The sequence below is a fragment of the Pipistrellus hanaki genome, assembly GCF_964339955.1.
Source record: "Pipistrellus hanaki genome assembly, chromosome: 2".
In the NCBI taxonomy this organism is placed as follows: Eukaryota; Metazoa; Chordata; class Mammalia; order Chiroptera; family Vespertilionidae; genus Pipistrellus; species Pipistrellus hanaki.
In genome coordinates, this window is record NC_140504.1 from 36,632,792 (window position 1) to 36,657,505 (window position 24,714).

A 24,714-nucleotide genomic window follows, 5' to 3' on the forward strand; every position below is an offset into this window, starting at 1 on the left:
ACATAATAATCCATCTGAATATGCCTATAGTGGGTTGAAGAGACATATTCATCGTGACCCTTTAATACAGTTCCTCATGTTGTGGTGACCCCCAATCATAAAATTATTTTCATTGCTACTTCATAACTGTAATTTTGCTACTGTTGTGAACCGTAATATAAATATCTGTGTTTTCCGATGGTTTAAGGCTCTACAGCAGCGGTTCTCAACCTGTTGGTTGCCTAAGACCATCGGAAAACACAGATATTTACATTACGGTTCATAAAGTAGCAAAATTACAGTTATGAAGTAGCAATGAAAATAATTTTATGGTTGGGGTCACCACATGAGGAACTGTATTTAACGGCATTAGAAAGGTTGAGAACCACTGCTCTAGAACCTCAAATGTAACCTTATTTGGAATAAGGGTCTTTAGAGAAGTAATTAAGTTAAGGATCTCAAGATGAGACCATCCTGGATTTAGGGTGGACTGATGACTGGTGTCTTTAGAAGAGGAATAAGAGGGAGCTTTGATACCCAGAGAGACAGAGAGGGGAGAAGGCCATGTGAAGACAGAGGCAGAAGCACCAAGGATTGATGACCATTACCAGGAGCTAGGAGAGAAGCATGAAACAAGATTCTCCCTCACAACCTCCAGAAAGAACCAACCCTGTTGACTCCTGGCCTCCAGAACTCTGAGAGAATAACTTTATATTGTTTTAAACTTTTACCAAATTAGTGGTAATTTGCTACAGCAGTCTTGGGAAACTAGTTCAATACCTCAATCAGTTCTTCAAATCCTTCGTTGGTTCCCTTGTAATCATCACCAAGTCCCAAGGTCAGAGTGCCCCACCTCCCTCTCCAGCCTTTTTTGTGCCCTTCCCCCACCTGGCTCCTATACTCCAGCCTCCCTATTTAAGGATTCTTGCCAATAGGAAGATTATTTACATTTTTTTCAGTGTCCTCTCTCTTGCAGACCACCCATGACTTCTACCCTTGAAGTAATCTTTGTGTCAACTGAAGGCTGTGTCTTTCTGGAAGCACGGGTGCCTTTCCACTGTCTGCCAGGCCTGTGTGTTCTCTATTTCCCTGATCCTCCGTGTGGCCTTTTGTGAATGTGGACCACTATCTGTCTGCTGAAGCCTTTGCCCTCAGTGTGACGGTCTTTGGGGGTAATTAAGTTTAGATAAGGTCATGAAGGTAAGACCTCCCTGATGGAATTAATACCCTGATAAAAGGGAAAGGACCAAGAGAGGTCTTTCTCTCTCCATACACACATTCAGGAAAAAAACATGTGAATACAGCCGAAACCAGTTTGGCTCAGTGGGTAAAGTGTCGGCCTGCAGACTGAAAGGTCCCAGGTTCGATTCAGGTCAAGGGCACGTACCTTGGTTGCAGGCACATTCCAAGTAGGGGGTGTGCAGGAGGCAGCTGATTGACATCCCTTCCTCTCTGTAAGAAATTAATAAAATATATTTTAAAAAAAACCAAACCCATATGTGAATACATAGCAAAGAGGATGCTGTCTGCAAGTTAGAAAGAGAACTCTCACTAAGAACCTGCTAGTACCTTGATCCTGGACCTCCCAGCCTCCAGACTAGGAATAAATGTCTATTGTCTAAGCCACCAAATCTGTTTATTTTGTTAATAGCAGCTTGAGTAGACTCAGACAGGGACAGATTTAGTGTCTGGAACATTGAAGATTGATAATGCATATATTTTTATGAAGTATAATTTTCATACAATATTATATTTATTTCATGTATACAACATAGTGATTCCATCCTATATAATAAAAGCCTAATATGGGAGTTGTCCCATTGACTGGGAATTCGACCACTCACTATGACATGCTCTGACCATCAGGGGGCGGTGCAGAACACAGCGGGTGTTGGCAATGTGGTGCTGGCAGCTGGTGGCAGTGGAGCTGCTGCTGTCCTGATGGGCCCTGATGAGAGCAGGATGGTGGAGCAGGTGAGTGGGTTTTGCCAGGCTACCACGGGTGCAAGCAGGGGCCCAATTGCCCCGCCAATAGCACTACAGATGGCGACCAGCAGCCAGCAGGCCCTGTTTGCCCCAATGGGTCTGGGCCGGGCTGGGACAGGGAACTGAGGGTTGGTGGCGAACAACATCCCTCGGCACCTAGGCAGGGAGCTGCAATCTCTTGCAAGCTACCTGGGGGTGAGGGTGATGGCCATAGAGGTGCAATGAGAATGTGGGGTGTCCATTGAGCTCGCTCTCACTCCCCTGCTACCCTTTCCTGGGATGCCAAGGCTTGCACGCTGGCAGCCTCTTCTGGGTAAGCCAGGCCATAGCCGCTGTGACTGCCGGGGCTGGTTAGACTCCCCATGAGTTCATGCAGGAGCCGGTCTGTGAGGCTGGTCAGGAGAGAGCATGCTGTCCACCCAGCTTCTGTGTACCCCACTGGGTGGCCCACAGTGTGCAGCCATACTAACTGCATCTCTGCATGGGGATGTGGGCATCATGACTCAGGCAGAGGCAGGCATGCAGGGTCTTAGGGGCCCAGGTGCTGCCCAGGGCCCAGAGATCAGCTGGGACCTGCCCTTCCACACCAGATGCTCTCTCTTTGATCACTGACGAGGCCTAAGGACCACACCCAAGCACGAATTTCATGCACCAGGCCTCTAGTATTTATATACAACACAAAATGAACTCCAAAACATGTCTAGTTAACACTAACCTATGTCTGTCACCATATTAAGTTAATACAATATTGTTGACTATATTCCACATGCTGTATGTTACACCCCCATGATTTATTTATTTTATAACTGGACATTTGTACCTCTTGATCCCCTCAACCCATTTCCCCCACCAAGCTCTCTTCCCCTTTGGAAACCACCAATCTCTTCTCTATATCTCCACATCTGGGTTTTGATTTTTTATTATTTATTTATTTATTTATTTTTAGATTTCACATATAAGTGAAATCATGAAGTATTTATCTTTCTTTGTATGCTTATTTCAGTTAGCATACTACCCTCAAGGTCCATCTATGTTGTCACAAATGGCAATATCTCATTCTTTTTTTAAAAAATATATATATTTTATTGATTTTCTTACAGAGAGGAAGAGAGAGGGATAGAGAGTTAGAAACATCGATGAGAGAGAATCATCGGTCAGCTGCCTCTTGCACACCCCCCACTGGAGACGTGCCCGCAGCCAAGGTACATGCCCTTGACCGGAATCGAACCCGGGACCTTTCAGTCCGCAGGCTGACGCTCTATCCACTGAGCCAAACCGGTTTTGGCAATATCTCATTCTTTTTTATGGCTGAGTAGTACAGCAGATTCTGGAATAACATTTTTTTTTTAACATTGCTTTTGTTATAACATTAGTGAGGAAAAATTTGATTTTTGATTGAGGCTACTGTTTGTGTGGAGTATGCATATTCTCCCCATGTCTGTGTGGATTTTTTCCTGGCTTTCTCTTATATCCTAAATATGTGCATGTTAGGTTAATTGACATGTCTAAACTGTCCCAAGGTAAGTGGGTATGCCCTGTGATGGAACTGTGCCCTGTCTACCTCTGACTTCAGTCTTAAGACCTGAGATGCTAGGATAGGCTCCAGCCACCCATGACCCTGAACAGGAGTAAATGGGTTGGAAAAAAATTCTTACTAGTTTGTATTATTCTTTTTAAAATATATGTATAGCTCACATTTTTTTCAATGCTCAGTATTAGAAGGGTTTTGGGTTTTTATTTAGAAATTTGGTGATGTTAATGTGGTGTGTCATGTTGGCTGATTTTTTTAAAATGTCAAATCATCCTTGCATGCCTAGAATAAACCCCTACTTTTGCCTACCCCTGTATTTAACCATAAAAGGGAAAGAAATACTGATATATACTGCAGTGTGGGTGAACCTGAAAAAAAAAAAAGCTAAGTGAAAAAAGCCAGACACAAAGGACCTGTAGTGTATGATTCCATTGATATGAACATTTCAGGGAAAACTAATGTAAAAAAATAGAAAGCAAATCTGGTTGTCTGGGGCTAAGGGTGGGAGTAAGGATTTACTGCAAAAGGATATGAAGGAGCTCCTTGAGTTGATGGAAATTTTATAGTTATGGTTGCATAATTCTATAAGTTTACTAAAATTCATGGAATTGGCACTTAAAATTTTATGGTTGGTTAAGTATGCTTCAATAATGCTCTTAAAAACATTGTTAAGGACTTAAAGCCCAGAGAAACATTGATCAGCTGCCTCCTGCACGCCCCGCACTGGGGGTTGAGCCCACAACCCGGGCATGTGCCCTTGACTGGAATCAAACTTGGGATCCTTCAGTCTGCAGGCCGATACTCTGTCAACTAAGCTAAACCAGTTAGGCCTGGACCCATGCTTTTAACCCCGAGGCTAAAAGGTACAAAATCAGGAAGTGACATTGCTGGATCCAATGAAGAAAAGTTCATGTCACCTGAAGATTCTGAACTTTCGCCTAGATGCAGAAACAGGACACAGCTTTGGGTTGTTTTCCTTGTATCTAGAAGGAGTGTTTTTCTGTGTGTAAACGTGAGTGCATGTGAGATAGCTGTATTATAATAGGTGTGTGTGTGTGTGTGTGTGTGTGTGTGTGTGTGTGTGTGTGTATGTGGACTGGCAAAGAGTGCAGCAGGACTTCTGTGGTTTTTATCTGCCCAGCACACCTTCTTTTCTTCTTTTGGTAGTAGCTTCCCCTTTGCTTTAAAGATTCTTCTTCACCCCTCCAACCAGCTCAAGCTGTTTCTCCTGCCTATGTGGTCCTGTCAGAGCATTTCTCTGGGATTCTTTTAACTCAAGTAAAACAGTTCTTCCTTATCCTGCATAAGTATATTTGGATTGGCACTTCAACTTAGAATTCCATGAAGACAGCCAAGTATTTTTCATGATCGACTAAACCCATGTTATGGAATAAAATTAGATGCAATTCACAATAGAATTAAGTTAAGCAAAACTTGTATTATGCATTACACTACAATAATTATGCTGGCTTTAATAGCCATTATCTCCTCATTAAAGCATTAGGAGAAACACTTAAGTATTATTTGTCTTCTGGTCCAGGAGGAATTCCTTTCATTGCACTAAACTCTGCTGGTCTTCTTTGAGGTTTACAGTGTGCTTGTGTTTCATGAGTCTGTGCTTGGGTTGGCTACTTCCTGTCATCAGAGCACTTTGTACTTGTAATGGGCTGCAATATGTGCCCCACCCCGCCAAGATATAAGGTATTAATTTCTGGAACCTATAAGGACTATTTTATTTGGAAACAGGGTCTCTGTACATGTGATTAAGCTAAGACTCTTGAAATGGGGACATTACCCAGGTTTATCAAGGTGGGCCCTACATGGCATCGTATGTATCTTTACAAGAAGGAAGCAGAGGGCGATTTTACACAGAAGACAAGGTGATGTGAGGACAGAGCAGAGAGAGATTTCAAGATGCTGGCCTTGAAGGTCAGACTCATGCGGCCACATGCCAAGAAAGGCTGGCAGCTCTAAGAAGCTGGAAGAGACAAGGAAGGGATCCTCCACTAGAGTCACTGGAGGGAATGCAGCTTTGCCAACACCTGTTTTCAGTCTGGTGGCACCGATTTCAGACTTCTGGGCTCCAGAACTGAATGGCGTTAATTTCTATTCTTTTAAGTCAAGTTTGCAGTCATTTATTATGGCAGCCACAGGAAACTCGTACAATACTATTTCCCGATACTTCCTGTTCACCTCCAATTCACTCGAATTCAAAATCTGTATCAGTAGTAATTATGAAGGTGGCTTTCATTTTCTCCAAAAATGTTTTTGCAGTACATCGGCTCTCTGCTCTATATATGGACTCACATGGTAGTGCAAGTCTTTTCTTCTCTCTCACCTTCTCTCTTTCCCATTCTCTTATTCAAGTGTTCTTTATTCTGGCTATATGTTTTATTTTAGTCTGTTTCTGTGTTGTCTCCCTTTTTGGGACATATCAGGAGAGTCTTATTCTCATCCTTCTGGTAAAAAAAAAAAATGATTGTTGGGGCCAACCTGATATGTATTTTCCCAGTAAGAGGAAATGTGAACATCCCTCATGGTTGCAAAGGCTTGGTAATTACAGTTTTGTCATTTATGTTCAATATTATATAAAGTAGACTTTTCTTCTTGGGGTATCCTAAAACATTTTTATATACTCAGAAATATCAAAAGAAAATTCAGAAAACTTTACTTGATATGAATATTTTATTTCATGAGAAATGAACCAACTGTGAACAGGGAACCTTAGAACAGAGAAACTTCAAATGGGAAGGTGGTTAGAACTCACTTTTAGTAGATAAAGCCTGGTTTATAGAGAGCATGAATGAGTAAGCAGATTGTTTTATCTTGTGATTGGTTACTAGAAACATAAAATTATTTTCTTTACTTAAACTCAGTTTTTGGGTTTTTTTTTGTATCTGATTAGCTAGGAGGTTGTAAGGACATGCAGAAAGCTTAAGTTTTGTGTAAGGTCAGAGTCAGCATTTCAGGGAAATTAGGACAGTTTAAGTTTCAAAAATTTTATATGGCTTTGGGTTTTGCTCTAGTGGTATATTCAAACAGTGGCACAGTGGCCTCTATTTTGTTTTCTCTTTAACAGAAATAAATATGGGCATCTAAGATCAAAGGACCTAGGATTAAATCCCAGCCCTTACACTTCTTTATTGTGAGATTTTTTTTTTTGGTAAACTGCTTACTCTAACCTCTGGAAGCCTTGGAATTACTCATTCATAAAGTGGAGATAGCAATTAGGTTGTTGAAAGGATTAAACAGCTATTATATGCAAAGCACTTAGACCAGTGTGTGATACATAGCAAGTGCTTGACAAATTCTGCTCTTACAATCATTATCATTATCAATATCAAGATCATCATCACCAAGATCATTGTCATCATCTAATGTGTGATACATAGCAAGTGCTTGACAAATTCTGCTCTTACAATCATTATCATTATCAATATCAAGATCATCATCACCAAGATCATTGTCATCATTTAATGTGTGATACATAGCAAGTGCTTGACAAATTCTGCTCTTACAATCATTATCATTATCAATATCAAGATCATCATCACCAAGATCATTGTCATCATCTAATGTGAGGATAGTGCAATCTCTGTGTTTCTACCAGAGCGGGGACAATGTCCATCTTTTAACCTTCCCATCTCTGCAACCTGGCTCTCCTGCTGTAAGTGGCAGATCCTAGGCAGTACATACTCTTCTATTCACACTTGACAATGAGGAATTAATAAATGGTTTTTAGTTTGAGGTGGGTCTCGTTTATATGAGTCATTATTGTCTGTCAGAGGCAATAATTTGGTTGAATTACTTGAAATAATATTTGAATTCCCAGTTTTATTTTGTAGTATACAGGTTATGACAAAATTTTCACACACACACACACACACACACACACACATATGCAAAAGTTTCAGCCACCTTTGAAATTAAGGAATGACTATGATTTTGTTATTTTCTTCCCCCCTTCTTTCCTTCCTTCCTTTCTCTTTCTCCCCGCCTCTTATATATATACTGAACTCCTATTGAGTACCAGTTGCTATGTTAACTCTTGGGGGTATCATAGTGAATGAGTTCTTCCCCAAGCAGTTTCCAATCTAGTAAAAACAGACTAAAAATTAAACTAATAAAAATAATAGTGAATTGAGACAGGTACTATTAAGGCCATAAACAAGATTCTGAGATGGAGATAGAGAGCAACAAGGTTGCATGGGGGCAGGATGGGTGCTTGCATGGCCAGGGAAGGTTTTTCGAAGAGTGGACATTCAGGAGAAATTGGTAAGATATGAATGAAACCCACATAAGAAGAACTACAGAAAGAACATTTTAAGTAGAGATGGTACCATATGTTTGTGTGTTATAAAAAGGCAAAAAATACAAGTGGGCAAGGGAAGGAGCTGTGTGAGATGATTTTGTAGGAATAAGCTGGAGTTAGATCATGCAGGAAATGATTGTGAAGGAGTTTACATTTTATCCTAAATATGGTGGGAAGCCTTGGAGATGGGCAATGATGGAGGGAGGAGGGGAATGAGAGAGGTCAGTTGAAACACTGCACTAGTTCAGGCAAAGATAATGCTGTGTGGACTGGTCCCAGCAGTTCACCAGAGAGATTAGTCATATATTTTGAAGGAAAATTAAAAATTCTTGTTGATTGATTGGATCTTGGGTCTGAGGAAGGGAAAAGGAGTGATCAGGAAATACATCAATAGTTTAAAGTAATAATACAAGAAATGCAAGACATGACATCAGTCATGATTTTTTTATTAGCAAATAATTTTTACCCAGGATGTTTGCACATTGGGTTAGTATATGCAGCTATAATATCATGTAGCTATGTATGTTTCCTAATCAATTTGATTTTGCTCTAATATCAAGGTTGATTCATTGCTTAAATAACTCTGCCTTGATTAGTGCCATTGATAGCCATTAATGTAAATAAAAGTGTTTTAACTTTTGATTAGGACAATTAAACTTTGCCAAATCAGACTTGATTGCAAATTTGACTTAAATAGTTTGAGTTATGGAACATTTTTAATGAAATCAGTTTTATTACTTTGAAATTATATAGTATCTCAAACTAAAGTAAGAAATACTGCTAAGCCCTAGCCAGTTTGGCTCAGTGGATAGAGCATTGACCCAAGGATTGAAGGGTCCCAAGTTCATTTCTGGTTAAGAGCACATGCCTGGGTTGCAGGCTTGATCCCCAGTAGGGGATGTGCAGGTAGTAGCTGATCAATGATTCTCTCTCATCATTGATGTTTCTATCTCTCCTTCTCCCTTTCTCTCAGAAATCAATAAAAAATATTTTAAAAAGTGTCCTGGGTTCAATTCTGATCAAGAGCATGTACCTGAGATGCATGCTCAATCCCTGTCTGATCAGGCATGTTGGGAGGCAATCAATCAATGTGTCTCTCTCATATCAATGTATTTCTCCCTTTGTCTCTCCCCCTCCATTCCACTTTCTCTAAATAGCAAAGGAAAAATATCCTCAAATTAGGATTAACAACAACAAAAAAAGAAAGAGAAAATACTGCCATGTGGAGGTCCCATAGGATGTATTTTGCTGGTTGATAAAATGGATTGCCAATAGCAAGTATTGATAATTTAACAAGTAGCTTGGTGCATGCATTCATGCACATTGAAAAGAAATTAATTAGGAGAAGTATTTTAATTCTCTATAATAGAAGTGTCAACCAAATTTATGATAGACAATGACAGATTGAAACACACGCATGTGATTGGTGCCAGTGAGAGCTTTATAGGTATCGTGCATGAGCAAGTCAACTTATCCTTTTATAAATATAGAACAAATTTGCTTAATTAGACCTGCTTTCTGATTTAGCTAAACTTTTTCCAGCCCAGTGAAGCACCCCAACTTGTCTTTCAGATAATTGTCAGCAACACAGCAGAAAATATCAACACAAAGCAGATTATTATTGTAGATCACTCAGGTAGAACAAAGGGTAAAATATTTAACTGCAGCAGTGTTTGACTGTATTCTGGACAGTGAGAAAAACCTGAAGTCATTTTCAAGGTCCACTATTTCTTACTTCTTTTCAGTCAAGTCAAGTCTCTAAACTTTCTAAACCCCTGTTTTCTGGCTAATGAAAAGAAAATAGGATTCCACTGAGTCTCCTATCTACCTACTCCAGGACTTCTGTGAGGAGCAAATGAGACGAGAGATTCACAGATATTTGGTTACAGTGTAAAGCAGTGGTTGCGAACCGGTGGTTCACGGACCACTGGTGGCCTGTGAGGTCTGAAAGGTTGGAGACCACCGGAAGTGTTTCCATCTGGCGAAAGTGTTCCTGGGCTGAAGAAACTGCAAGGAGGCTAGTCATCACTAAGGAGAGGAAGCCAAGCATTGCTATGTGATGTAATTACCTGGATGAGGGAAGGACACTTAGCATATTAGCCTTTTATACGTATAGATGTTTTCATAATTGTTGAAATTTTTATACTCTGGTACATTAAGCACATCCATTTCAGTTTTATTTACACTATTTCCTTGACAATATCCTTCTTAAAAAAGATAATAAAGATATTATTTTCAGTTCCAAGTACTTCAGTTTCTTACTATTGAGTAAAAGTAACAGACTTTACATTTTTAAAAAATATATATTTTATTGATATTTTACAGACAGGAAAGGAGAGAGATAGAGAGCTAGAAACATCGATGAGAGAGAAACATCGATCAGCTGCCTCTTGCACACCCCCTACTGGGGATGTGCCCGCAACCAAGGTACATGCCCTTGACCGGAATCGAACCTGGGAGGCAAACCGGTTTCGGCCAGACTTTACATTTTTATAACATCTCAGTCAATATTTAAATGTGTTCAAAGTATCAAATACTAAATAAGTCTGTTTAAGAAGTGAAGTTGAGCAGAACTGCAAAGCGTCTGCTTGCTTATTATTCTGTGCTATCTTTAGCATCCATCCATGAAACTGGGACAGCCTAACTTATCTGGCAGATAGGCCATTCACAGTTCCTGACAGGCATCTAGATAAACTATGAAACAATATTTGGTATTCCCTTTATGACCTTTAATCGAAATGATAGTTCATTCTCTGTGTGAACATTGAATTGTTAGGGATTAACCCTTAGATGAGCTCCTTTCGTTTCCTGACCATGTGAAATTAGAAACATTTTTATGTAGATAAGAAATTTCTCTATGTAGCTTTTCCTCATTAATTTCAGTTTGATTTATGGAACTACATAAGAAAGGAATTTGGGCGTGGGTGGGGTCCTTCTGAGTGGCCTGCAGCGATTGGGCCAAAACCTGCAGTCCAACGCTGCCTGCAGCTCCTACCCACTGCTCCCGCTCACCCAGCCCCACTGTGCCTGCCACAGGCTCACACCCAATCAGTCCTGATTGAGAGAAGCTCGTACTACCGTGAGCTCTGAGCCCTGCCTCTGGCGCCCTCCCAAAGGGAAAGAAAGGCCTGTGGGATAGGGCTGAAACTGGCCCTCTGACATACCTGAAGGATCCCGGATTGTGAGAGGGTGCAGGCCAGGCTGAGGGACCCCACCCATGCACGATCAGGTCGGGAATGGACCACAGGAGGGCTCCAGGGTGTGTCCGGCCCATCTCCCTCAGTCCCCATCAGCCAGACCACAGCAGCAAGCCAACCTACTATCTGGAGTATCTGTCCCCGGTGGTCAGTGAATGTCATAGCGAGCAGTTGAGCAGCCTTAGCATATCATTAGCATATTATACTTGGAGTGGTTGTTCAGTTATTCTGCAGTTTTGTCTATTTGCATATTACCCTTTTTATTATATAGGATACCTATGTTCCAGAGTCCTCTGGGAACTCCTGTAGTCCAAGTTCAATATCTCTACTTCCTTCAATGCTTCCTCAGCTTAAATAGTTTCGGACCCCTTTTCTGAAGACATAGTAACTTGTCTATCTTCTCTGTTTGCTAATAACTTAAATATTAAACAAAAATTTTTTCTTGAAAGGTGTTTTGGTTGACTTCCTCTAGTTTCTAAAGCCTTTTCCCTCATGCTAATAAATGTCAAGGGCAAACAGTTGTGCATTTTCAGTTGTCTTGTTGGACAGACAGCACTGCCTTTGGTATATTTGGGGGCCACCACCATTTGAAGTTCTGCCACCTCAGGTACATTAGGTTTGTGACTCTGTCATTCTTAGAGTTAGAAATTCTCTCAGTTTGGGGAATCTGACCTCATTGGAATGAGGCCATCTCTCTTCCTCACCTCTGGAATGTCACAACCTGTGTTCTTCCCCTCCTGAAACACGGTGGCATGATAGCTATAGGCCTATTTAGGGTTGGTTTGGGGTGGCCAATCCCATCTGGCTTTTCAGGTTTTCACCAGAAAAGACTCTTAACTCTCCCATAGGCCAGTAAAAGTCCAGAAGTGAAGGACATAAAGGTTTAGCCAATAACTCATGTATTCAGCAAATAATTATTTAGTGCTCTCTCTGTTCTTTGTCAGGTACTATTTTAGGTGCTTGGTATATACAGTAACCAAAATAGACAGCATTCCTGCCTTCATGAGGCTTATTCTGATGGAGGAGACAGATGCTACAGATAAAAACAATATATAAATAAAGATTACATAATAGTTAAAAGTTATATATGCTATAGAGAAAAAGGATAAAATAAGATACCTTCAGGAGCAGGAAGTCCCATTTTGACTCTCAAATTAAAATAAGAAATTCAATTTTTTAATAGGTTATTCCTCCATATTAAAAAAATCCCAATAAATTTCCCAGCTATAATCAGACCTGTTGCTCAGTACCTACTACTATGTTATACTAGTATCTACTATGCACAGATGTGTGGAAGATATGGTCATATCGAATTCTTATATCAATAAACACAGTACAGAGCACTTACTATTTCTAGATAATGTGTTAGGAACTTTATACAACATTATCTCACCTATCTTACCACTCAAAAAATGAAATATAATAATCATATTTTTCAGAGGAGAAAGTTGAGACCCTATGAGGTTAGGTAAGGTCATCCAGGTGACACAGTCATGAGGGACAAAGTAGGGATGCAAAGTTGATGTCAGTTTAGCTGAAGTTATGAGCCTTCCTCCGGACCCTGGTCTCCATCCCAAAGGTAGTCCCTCTGCTTCCCCCTACCTCTACACCAGCAACTATTTATTATCTTTTCTTGAATAATATTAGATATATTTCATTGATGCTGTCATTTATCCATTCATTCAACAGACATTGATTGTGGTAGTATTTGGATCTTCACCGATGGAGAGGATATAGTCCCCATCCTAAAGGAATTCATGGTCTGAAGAGGGAAGATATGCAAAAATTTACATTTGTAAAACCCAGTCCGTTTTATAATAACAGTATGCACATCATGGCAAAAGTCCGAGGCTCTTCTAACAAACTCTGATCCTAGAGAAGGCATTTTAAAACTTCAGGTTTCATTGGTTGTTACCTATATTAAGAAATGCATTGTAGGTTATTACCAATAGGCATTTATACACACAACTGAAACAAAATTTTCAATTAAAACGAAATTTTCATGACAAAATACTCATGTCTAGCACAGACACTGTATTCTAACATGTTTTAAATTATTTTTGAAATAAAACTTCTGATCTTGATACTTTTATAAGAAGATGTGACATTTGGTGTAGCCTTGAGAGCTGTGTTAGATATCTTATATAATAAAAGAGTAATATGCAAATTGACAGTTCCTCTGTTATACCCACAAGCCACACCCACCAGCCAATCAGGAGATGGTATGCAAATTAACCCAAACAAAATGGCTGTGGCTACAGAGTGAGCAGAAGGCTTGGGTTTCCCTGGTACTGGAGGAAGCCAAGCTTTCCACACATCCTGGCTGGCCTAGGCCTCCACTCAAGGTTACAAAGTTTCAATTATAGAAGATAAATAAATCCCAGATACCAGGGCCTCTGCTTGGGTCACTGGGGGGCATGACTGGCCTGCAAACCACCACAGGACCCTCACCCAGGCTGCTCCATGCCTCAAAAAAACTTCCACTCTGATCCAAAACACCCTTCAGGGCAAACCAGTTGGCTCCCCCATGTACCAGGCCTCTATCCTATCTAATAAAAGAGTAATATGCAAATTGACCATCACTCCAACACACAAGATTGCTGCCCCCGTGTGGTCAAAGATGGCTGCCCCCCATGTGGACACAAGATGGCTGCCACAAGATGGCCAGCAGGGGAGGGCAGTTGGGAGGGATCAGGTGTGCAAGGGAGGGCAGTTGTGGAGGGCAGGCTGGCAGAGGAATAATTAGGGGGTCATCAGACTGGCAGGCAGAAGCAGTTAGGGGCAATCAGGATGGCAGGGAGGTGAGCAGTTGGGAGAGGGATGTCCAACTGCCCGTTTAGACTCGATTCTATCAGGATCAGGCCTAACTGGGCAGTCAGACATCCCTCAAGCGGTCCCAAATTGGAAAGGGTGCAGGCTGGGCTGAGAGACACACCCTCCCTGCATGAATTTCATGCACCAGCTTCTAGTAAACAAATAAAGTAGGAAAGTGTATTTAAGGGCAAAGAATGGCCTGGAGGCAGGAAATCAAGTATGGAGCTAATGTTGAAACTGGGAAGATAGATGGCCACCAGTTTGTGAAGGTTGTATAAGGTCAGTGTTTATTCTGTAACTAGTGCTTCCTATATACACAGGAATCGCCTGGAAATCTTGTTAAAATGCAGACCTGACAGTATGCCTGGGGGGGGGGGAGGGGGGAGGTTCCAATTTCTGCTTTTCTGACAAGCTCCCAGATATACATTATGAGTAGCTAGGCTATGTATATGGGGTACCATTGAAGAATTTTTAATCAGAGAAGTGGCATGGCTAGATTTTTCCTAAATCATCATAACCTATCATATACTTTACAAAGTGTTCCCCCTCATATTTCCAGAACCCACCTGGCACCATACATAGTTATTTCAATACTAGAGGCCTGATGCATGAAAATTCATGCACTTGGGGGAAGGAAGGTCCCTTCAGCCCAGCTTATGCCCTCTCGCAGTTTGGGACCCCTCAGGGGATGTACACCTGCCGACTTAGGCCATATTACCCCATGCCTAATCTGGCAGTCAGACAACCCTCCGGCAGGCCAGGAGTCCTCAGGGGATGTCTGATTGACAGCTTAGGCCTGCTCCCCACAGGAGAGAGCATAAGCCGCAGTAGGACAGCCTTAGCGCTGCTGGGAAGTTGGGAGAGGCTCCCACCACTGCCGCTGCACTCGTGGCTGTCAGCCCAGCTTGTGGCTGAGTGGAGCTCCCCCTGTGGGAGCACACTGACCACCAAGGGGCAGCTCCTGCATTGAGCGTCTGCCCCTGGTGGTCAGTGCTCATCATAGCAATGGGTCGTTCTACTGTTAGGATCAATTTGCATATTATCCTTTTATTATATAGGATTATTGATTATATTTCTATGGTGTATTTTACATGCCCATGACTGTTTTGTAGCTACCAATCTCTAGTTCTCAATCCCTAAACCTTTTTTATCTGACCACCAGGGGGCAGACAGTTGACTGGTTGACCAGTTGCCCCAACCCCCCTCCCCTCTGGCAACCATCATCTGTCCTCTGTATAGGTCTGTTTCTGCTTTATTTGTTCATTTGTATATAGTTCTTTAGATTCCACATAAATGAAATCATGTGGTGTTTGTTTTTCTCTGACTGACTTATTATACACCCCAAACTAATACAGAATAATATTGAATGTAAACTAAATTATAACAATTTTTAAAATGAAAAAAGAAAAAAAAAACATTGCAATATCAAGGTAGGGGATGCATTTTGAGGATTAGAGAGGGAGCTCAGTTTAGAGTTTGTTTTAGTTGTTTAATTTAGAGCTGCAATAATTTAGAGCATTGAAAAGAAGGGGAGAAACTGTAGAGGAATTGATAAGATGTAATTTAAAGGTCTTGATGACTAAGTAGAGGCTGAGACAGAAGGACCAACCAGTTGTGGAAGCTCCTCTTATTTTAGATCTTAGTACTAAGCATTGAGTTGAGCTTTGGCAGAGAGTGATTTTCCCCTTAACCTGGCCTATCTCTGATAAATACTGCATTCTGCTTGGTGTGCCACCTAGTTCTTCATAAACTAAATCTTAATAAAAATAGAGTTAAAAAATCTTTGAATTTTTCATTAAAAATTTTAAAATTAAAAACATATAAAAAGACAATAAATAGCATTTGAAATTGTATTATCTAAGAACAACTACTATTGCTACTTTTTAATGTACACATATACATATCTTTGAGATCACATATTATATAGAGTTTTATATACTGATTTTTTTCGCTTTGTATGAATATTTTTTCATGTCATTAAGAAACAGGATCTCTAATGGGCATATTGCATTCTAATGTATTTATTTATCACAAGTCAGTTACTAATTTTCCAGATCTGGAGCATTTATAGTAATAATATCTAACAGTTATTCATTATGCTAATCACACTGTTAATGCTTTACATATACAGACTCATTTAGTTCTCGTTAACACACTTTTGACACCCCCATTTTACAGGCAAGAAAACTGAAGCACAGGGAGGTTAATAACCAAAGTCATAAGGTTGTAATTGGAAGTTGGGCAAGTTGTAATTGGTCCTCAGCTAGTCTGGTTGCAGAACTATCATTTTACATTACTAGAACCCAGTGCATGAATTTGTGCACTAGTGGGGTCCCTTAGCTTGGGATCAGGCTGAACTTGGCTCTCTGTCACTCCCTGAGGGATCCTGGATTACAAGAGGTCACAGGCCAGGCTGAGGGACCCCACTGGTGCATGATTGGAACTGGGGAGGGATGCAGGAGGTTGGCCAGCCAGGGAGGAACTGAGGGAGGGCTCCTGGGTGTATCTGGCCCAACTCACTTATCCCGATCTGCTGGACCCCAGCAGCAAGCTAACCTACCAGTCGGAGTGTTTGCCCTTTGGTGGTCAGTGCACTTCATAGCAACTAGTCAACCGGTTAACTGTCTGCCCCCTAGTGGTCAGTGCATGTCATAGCAAGCCATTGAGTGGCCTTAGCACATCATTAGCATATTGCGCTTTAATTGGTTGAATGGATGACTGGACACTTAGCAATTAGGCTTTTATTATATAGGTCTAGTGGCCCAGTGCACAAAATTCATGCATGGGGGGGGGGTGTCCCTCAGCCCGGCCTGCACCCTCTCCAATCTGGGACCCCTTGGGAGATGTTCTGCTGGCACTTGGACATCCCTCTCACAATCCTGGACTGCTGGCGCCTAACCACTCACCTGCCTGCCAGCCTGCTTGCCCCCAACTGCTCCCCCCCACCCCCGCCAGCCTGCTTGTCCTCAACTGTTCCCTCTCCCCCGCTGACCTGCTCATCTCCAACTGCCCTCCCCTCCTGGCCTGATCGCCCCTAACCACCTCTGCTTTGGCCCCACCACCATGGCTTTGTCTGGAAGGTCTCCTGGTCTAATTAGAATATTACCCTTTTATTGGTATAGATAGAGGCCTAGTACACTAGTGGGATAGGCTGGTTTGCCCTGAAGGAGGTCCTGGATCAGGGTGAGGGTCCCTGCTGGGGGGCATGGCCAGCCTGGGTGAGGGGCTGAGGGCCATTGCAGGCTGGCCATGCCCCCATTGGAGTGAGGATCCCCACTGCGGGGCATGGCCCGCATGGGTGAGGGGCTGAGGGCCCTTTGGGGATGGTTCGCAGGCCAGGCAAGCCCCTGACTTTGTCTGAAAGGACATCCAGAGGGTCTCTGGAAGGTCTCCTGGTCTAATTAGCATATTGCTTTTTTATTAGTATAGATAGTTTCTACTGGGAAGAGTTCTAGAGGTTGGGAAAGCTTTTAGATTCTTGATGCATGTTGCCTAGTTGCCCTCTGGAAAGGTCATATCAATCCACATTTACAATAGTGGGAAGAGCTTGCCTACACACTGGCTTTCCAGTGTTGCTTAATTCCTCTTAAAAAAAAAAGTTTTTATTGCTTTTTAGAGAGGGAGGAAGGGAGAAGGATAGAGAGATGGAAACATCCATAGAGAGAAATATCATAGATCAATTGCCTCCTGCATGCCCCTTCCTGGGGATTGAGTCCAAAACTTGGTCATGTGCCCTGACCAGAAATCAAACCAGTGACCTCCAGGTTCCTGGGTCAATACCCAACCACTGAGCCATACTGGCTGGGCTCATTCCTCTTTTAATAACTTTGAATTTGGAGTCTCCCTGAATGGTTAAAATAATCTAAAGATCCAGGCCTTCCCTAAGACAAAGGGAGTACAGTTTTATACAAATGTGGAGTTGTTTGTATATATGCCTCAGATAATACTATATCCTTGTTTTATTGATCTATATGTAAATGACTTTCCTTATGCCATCACTACTCTTAAGTGTTTGTGCCAAGACTATTTGTGCCAAGATATGGGGGGTCATTAACCTGTCGAGGGTGCCTTTCAAAATGTAGTCTTATTTTGACAACTGCTGTCATGGGTGATATTCTTGGTGTTTTCTCAAGCTTTTAGGCAATTGGAAGGCCTTTTTGATTGATAATCTTATATAACGCTTTGGCTTTTTAAAAAAAAGCACAGTGCCGAAACTGGTTTGGCTCAGTGGATAGAGCGTCAGCCTGCGGACTGAAAAGTCTCAGGTTCAAATCGGTCAGGGGCATGTGCATTGGTTGCAGGCACATCCCCAGTGGGGGATGTGCAGGAGGCAGCTGATCGATGTTTCTTTCTCATCAATGTTTCTAACTCATCTCTCTCCCTTCCTCTCTGTAAAAAAAAAAAAAATCAATAAAATATATATTTTTAAAAATTAAAAAAGCACAGTGAAAATATATCCTGCTCACATGTGTTTGATTAGCTTTATGTAATGTTCATATAGTGTTACACTGTATCTGCATTTCCCAGTTATATAGTAACCTTTCATAACCTGGGTTTTATCTCTGGAAGATAAATCCCCTACTACCATCCAGAAATTCAGGGAGCACTAACAACACTAGCAGACTGAAAACCCAATAATTAGTATTATTATTTTTTAGAAAAATTGAAGAAAATTCTATGGAAATATACCAGGGGAGAAAATTTTAGCAATTTCCAGTGATGTGGACAACTATAATTGGGAATCTAAATTATCCCTGGTGATTGGATGAAAATTAATCACTTATCCTTCACTCTTCTTTGGATTAGTGTCTTATCATCACTCTTTTCTGAAAGAATCTTCATTGAATCACATGTTTCATTATGCTTCATTAAGATTCGGTGTCTTTTAGTTGCAGGTACTGCCTAATCTTTGAAATGCTTTAAATTCTAAGAAGTTAAGTGCATGAGAGGCAGGGGAAAGGCTGGCAACCTGGAGCAAATAAATGCAAATTCTACTGTGTAACATTTTGAAGGCTGTGTTGCTTGTGATTCTTTTTGGTTTTTATTTTTAAATATGACTCTTTGTAGAAGCTCTGTCTCACACACAATGCCGTTGTTAATAAAGAATGAAATGACTGGGGTTGTTGCAGAGGAAAGAAAAAAGTCGGGCTGAAGGATTTGAAGCAGACCACTGCAAACCAAACGTTGCAATTATCTGCAGCTGAAAACAAGTGGCTTTTAATGTGTCCATTTGGCCAAGAGGAGAATTATAGACCATTGCTCTTTTCCTCTCTCGCTCTCACACTGTCTTCTTCTCCTTTATATAGTTTATCATCCATAATTTCAGGATGTGTTTTTGCTTCTTTAAGCTGTGTTATCTGTAGGCTTATGAGGTCACTCATGTGTGAATTCCTTTGTTAGTCGTCTCACCTTTTGCCTTGATGATAGAAAATTGATCAGGCCTAAAGTACAAGTTCAATAGACAACCCCCCTGGCCCTTTGTCTAGGAGAATAGCTACCATTGAAGGCCATGAGCAGGTTACTATTAATATGACAGCCTGCTCTATCTCCCACTGTAATTTATAATGAAATACCTAATCTCCATTATTTTGATCCAAGCAGGCGATCCCATGAAAAAGTCTTTTCATCCAGTTCCCAATGGCTGTTACATGAGAAATGGCAAACCAATAATTTTTGTCAAGTTTTTTAAGCCAACAGAAATGCTTTTCCACTGCTACAGTTTCAAAAGGCACAGATAAAGCTCATTCACTGAGATGAATGAAAAAGCCATCTGGGGTTTTTCTTTTTGACTTCCTTTCCTTTTCTCCATCCTTGTAATCAAATTTGAGCAAAATCAAATGGGGCTTTCTATGAAAGTACCTTTTGTTGATCTGAACGAGCTGGTAATTTACAAAATACCCTTCCTTTGTGAGGAAGGCTAGAGAAAAAAAAGAATCAGTAGCTTTTAAAGCTGGGCCTTAGTGGGACTCTAAATGCAATGAAAGCAGTCTGTGTTGAGAGATTGAAATGCATTTCAAAGCCAGGCCTGACTCGGGGTACAAGGAAGAACAGACCTATGGGCATTTTGTAGGGAGAAAAATGTGAATGGGAAAGGGCGAAAGGGAGAGAAACAAGAGGGAAATCTGGAGAATACCTGAAAGTAGCTGTGATTTTGGAGATCCATTCGTCTTACTGAAATTGTGTACGGAAGCAGTGATACCGAAGTCGGATGTTTGCTCTATCAGGATGCTCAACACTTTGAGCCTTTAAAGTTTGGAGCTGCGTGGGTTTGTGGAGAAGTCGGCTTGTGATGTGTGTGATGTTTTTTCTACAACTTTTTCTTCCCTCCTTTGCTTTGGGATCTTTTGGGAAGTATCTCAAGAAAACACGAAGCTGCTAATTATCAGACAATTAATAAATGCTGTTCTCCCCCCACCCCTTTTTTTTTTTTTGCCTCTGTTAGATTTCCTCGTGGCAGCGACTCTCCTTCACCTCTTTGAATTCAGAAGGATGGCATAGACATCGTAACAACAGTAAGTAATGTGTGATATTTTCTTTAATCCCTGGAAGAGTTTGGAATCATGCATGGCTAGAAGGAAAATGGGTTTTGAGCAGCATCTGCATTGTTTTGATGTGAATCACTTTTGGTTTGATTCAATTGCTTATCAGAACGTTACTATCATGGTAATGAGTGTGTTTCTCACTACCGCTGCGTATTCTGTGATGGCTAAGTATTATGTAGCATATAATGTATGTATGCTTAGCACAGTGGTTTAAGAAACAATGCAAACATTGCAGGGACCGTCTTTGGAAATGTTAAGTTTTCTTGTTTCACACAGTCTTCTTTGCACATTTATAATTTGGATTCCGAGCTATCATGTTTTCTGAGAACCTTTGTATTTGTGCTTGAAATAAAATGCTCTTAGAAATCACAAGAGCTTATTTACTCAAAATAAATATCCACAGAATGGCAAAAGTTGTTTTGAGATTATAAAGCAACCAAACAATTTTTAAGGTGGTTTAAACATTTTTTAGAACAATTTAATTAAGCATTGTAACGAAATAACAAAGCTTTGTTTCCAGATTATTTTCCCCCTTGAGTAAACTGAAAGTCCATTTTCTGCTTCCTAAAAAATCAGACAGACGTGTTATCTGAAGACATCATACTGTGAAACACCCGCCACAAGTATTTTTTTTTTAAGTGCAGATGCGTCCTTGGTGTTTCTGAGTAGCTGTGGTGCAAGTTTTAAATATGCAAATGCCTTAGTCAGACGAACTACGTGGAGCAGGACAGGATCTGATGTTTCCAGGAAGGTTTGAAAGGCGGCTGCCTTAGTGCAGGCACTGCCCAGCAAGTGCGACCTGAGACTGCCACACAGGCACCCGGGAGACCTTTCTTTCTGGAGCCAAGCAACAAAACAAGATTAACTGAAGCCCAGACTCATGTTGTTTGACCCTAACAGTAACTGTCAGTCTTTTTAGAGATGCTGAAATGGGGAATGGGTCCAGATAGTTACACAAACCTTTTCCCTTTTCACCGTTCCTTATAGCAGATCTAAATTCCTGCAGGTTTGTGTGTAAGGACTCTATTTTTCATGCTTGTGTAGCTTTAAGTTTCTGGTCCAACTTCCTACCACTGTTATTTTTGCCTGTGGTTTTGAGCCGTTTGCTGCCTCCTACTGCCTACCATTAAAATTGCACTCATGGCAAGCTGCCAGGAAGGTGGCAATGGGGTATTGGTGTGTATCGGTATTGAAGTTCCAGGGTTGTTGTTTCCCGTAATTTACAGTAATTGCTACAAAACAGATGATTAAAACTGGAGGGGTGGGAGAGAGGGGGAAGAGTAAAATTAATTGGTACACATCTTGCTGGGTCTTCGGGTGGTTTCTTCCTGGCAGAGCAAGTTGGATTGTCAGGTTGTCCATGCAAACGCGATGTTCTCCATGATCTGTACCGTGCTGTTGCCATCATTGCTTACAATCTTAGATGGATAGAGAGGCACCATATACAAGGGCTATTGTTTGAGAGATGCAGTAATTATATCAGTTATGCAGTATTCTCTCATAATGTTGATTTCCTTCCCCCTTTATATAGTAAGATTATATAAAGGTTGTTGTTAAATTAGGATTGTTGCTATTTTTTGACTCTTCAAGAAAAAGTTTATTATGTAGGAGCGTCATTTGTTTTATTGCTAATCCAAATTAGTATCTGGGTAGGAACGCTTTGTCTTTTGCTTACTAGTTTCATGTCTTGTAAGCATTTTTGTGAGATTTATCTTTGGTGTTACTTCTAAGTACTTTTGGTCAGAGCTGGGGGTACTTTGCCTTGGGATAGTAGGAAGGAACCTCTGTAAAGGCAAGTTAAGGAATAACATCAGACCTAAAAATGAGCTAAGGTTCCTCTTTGTTCAGTTTATCAAGGATTACTGACCCAAAGCCTTTGTTAGTGGAGTAATGAATGTTTCTTCAGCTTAAGTACAAACATGATTCTGCGAGCACCTGCATTTTGGGAAATTGAAGAGTTTAAATATTTTCCACCTAACCATTGGGGCAAGGGAAACTTTCTCAAATAATTTGCTTGCAGGCCTCATATTCTTGGATATACCAACTAATATACCATACTCTTTACTCTTTGCAAAGCCCAAACAAAAACAAAACAAAAACAAAAACAAAGACAAACAAAACGCCAATCCTGGAAAGTTTAGAAATGCAGACCTTTGTGGCAGCTTCAAAAGTTATTAGAGGAAAGGAGAAGGGGACCTTTGTAAGGACTTTAAAGCATCTGAGATTGACTTTAATGTTGTTTTTCTTTTTGTAAAATTAAAACTTCCTTGGGCTTTGTGTCAGGAGCCAGGTGCCAACTTTCCATTACAGTGATGGTATTGAGGTTTCAGTCCTTTCACAGACTAGAAATAGAGCCCAAAGATGAAGATGAGGCTTGCACAGCCCCAATTCTTCTGCCAGGAGAAGCTATTATCTGGAAATTGTTCTTTTATAATCTTCAGCAGGATCAAGTAAATGTGTCGATGCTTTGATGTCCTGGCAAGCTGAGGCACTGTACAGACGGCTTGACTAATCTATGTGTGTTAAGAGGTCATATTCTCCAGCGTTCAGAGTACAGGAAAGTGGGTGACCTGGTTTCAATTTCAGTTTTATATGAATGTGTCTCTGGATGATCTCTGGCGCTTTGGGGCCTCACCTCCCTCAGGTGTCAAATGGGAGTGTTACCTGTCCCTTGCTAGTGTCCTTTCTTTGACATGAATATGATGGTTGGATCTGGTAAGCTTGGTTGGAAATGACAAAATAGACTAAACCAGCAGTCGGCAAACTCATTAGTCAACAGAGCCAAATATCAATAGTACAATGATTGAAATTTCTTTTGAGAGCCAAATTTTTTAAACTTAAACTTCTGCCGAAGCCGGTTTGGCTCAGTGGTAGAGCGTCGGTCTGCAGACTGAAGGGTCCAGGGTTTGATTCCGGTCAAGGGCATGTACCTTGGTTGCAGGCGCATCCCCGGTAGGGGGTGTGCAAGAGGCAGCTGGTCGATGTTTTTCTCTCATCAATGTATCTATCTCTCTATCTCTCTCCCTTTCTCTCTGTTAAAAATCAATAAAATATTTAAAAAAAATAAACTTAAACTTCTTCTAATGCCACTTCTTCAAAATAGATTCACCCAGGTTGTGTTATTTTGTGGAAGAGCCACACTCAAGGGACCAAAGAGCTGCATGTGGCTTGCAAGCTGCAGTTTTCAGATCACGGGACTAGACCAAGATTCTAGAGAGACTGCTTCATTGCTAATCCAAGATAGGAGCTAACTTTTGATACAAAGGGGACAAGGCAAGAGAGTGCAGGGCAGGTTTTGATCGATGTCAATTCCAAAAATCGGCCCAACAACTCCATGAAACATCAAGCATGGAGCAGCATCTGAATTGGAAGAAAAGGCACCAACTCCCATCCTGTCCTAAAATTCAGTATGGAGTACCTGGGAGCATGGAAGACAGAAAAACTCTGTTTGTGCAATGCTACTTAAAAAAAAAAAATCCTCACCTGAGGATATTATTCCACTGATTTTTAGAGGAAGTGAAAGAGAGAGGGAAAGACAGAGAGAAATATCAATGTTAAAGAAACACATCGATTGGAGGAGCCTGCAACCCTAGTAAGTACCCTTGACTGGAATCAAACCCAAGACTCTTGGGTCCGCAGGTTGATGTTCTATTCGCTAAGGCAAACCAGCGAGGGCCATAATGCCACTTTTTTTTTTTTTTTACTTTTTATTTTATTTTATTTTTTAAAATTAAATTATTATCTGTGTACATATTTTAACATTGCCCCCCCCCCCCGTAAATACCCTCCCTCCCCAGAGTTTTATGTCCATTGGTTGTACTTATATGCATGTATACAAGTCCTTCGGTTGATCTATTATCTCCCCCAGATCTCCCTACCCTACCTGTTGTAATTTGACAGTCTGCTTGTTGCTTTACTGTCTCTAAATCTATCTTTTAGTTCATCAGTTTATAATATTCTTTATTATCCATAAATGAGTGAGGTCATGTGGTGTTTCTCTTTCATTGACTGGCTTATTCCACTCAGCATGATGTTCTCCAATTCCATCCAGGTTACTGCAAATGATGAGAATTTCTTCTTTTTTATGGCGGCATAGTATTCCATTGTGTAGATGTACCAAAGTTTTTTGATCCAATCATCTGCTGACGGGCACCTAGGCTGTTTCCAGATTCTAGCTATTATAGATTGTGCTGCTATAAACATAGGGGTGCATATACCTTTCTGATTCGTGTTTCTAGTTTCTTGGGATATATTCCTAGGAGTGGGATTACTGGGTCAAATGGGAGTTCCATTTTCAGTTTTTTGAGGAAACTCCACACTGTTCTCCACCGTGGTTGCACCAGTCTGCATTCC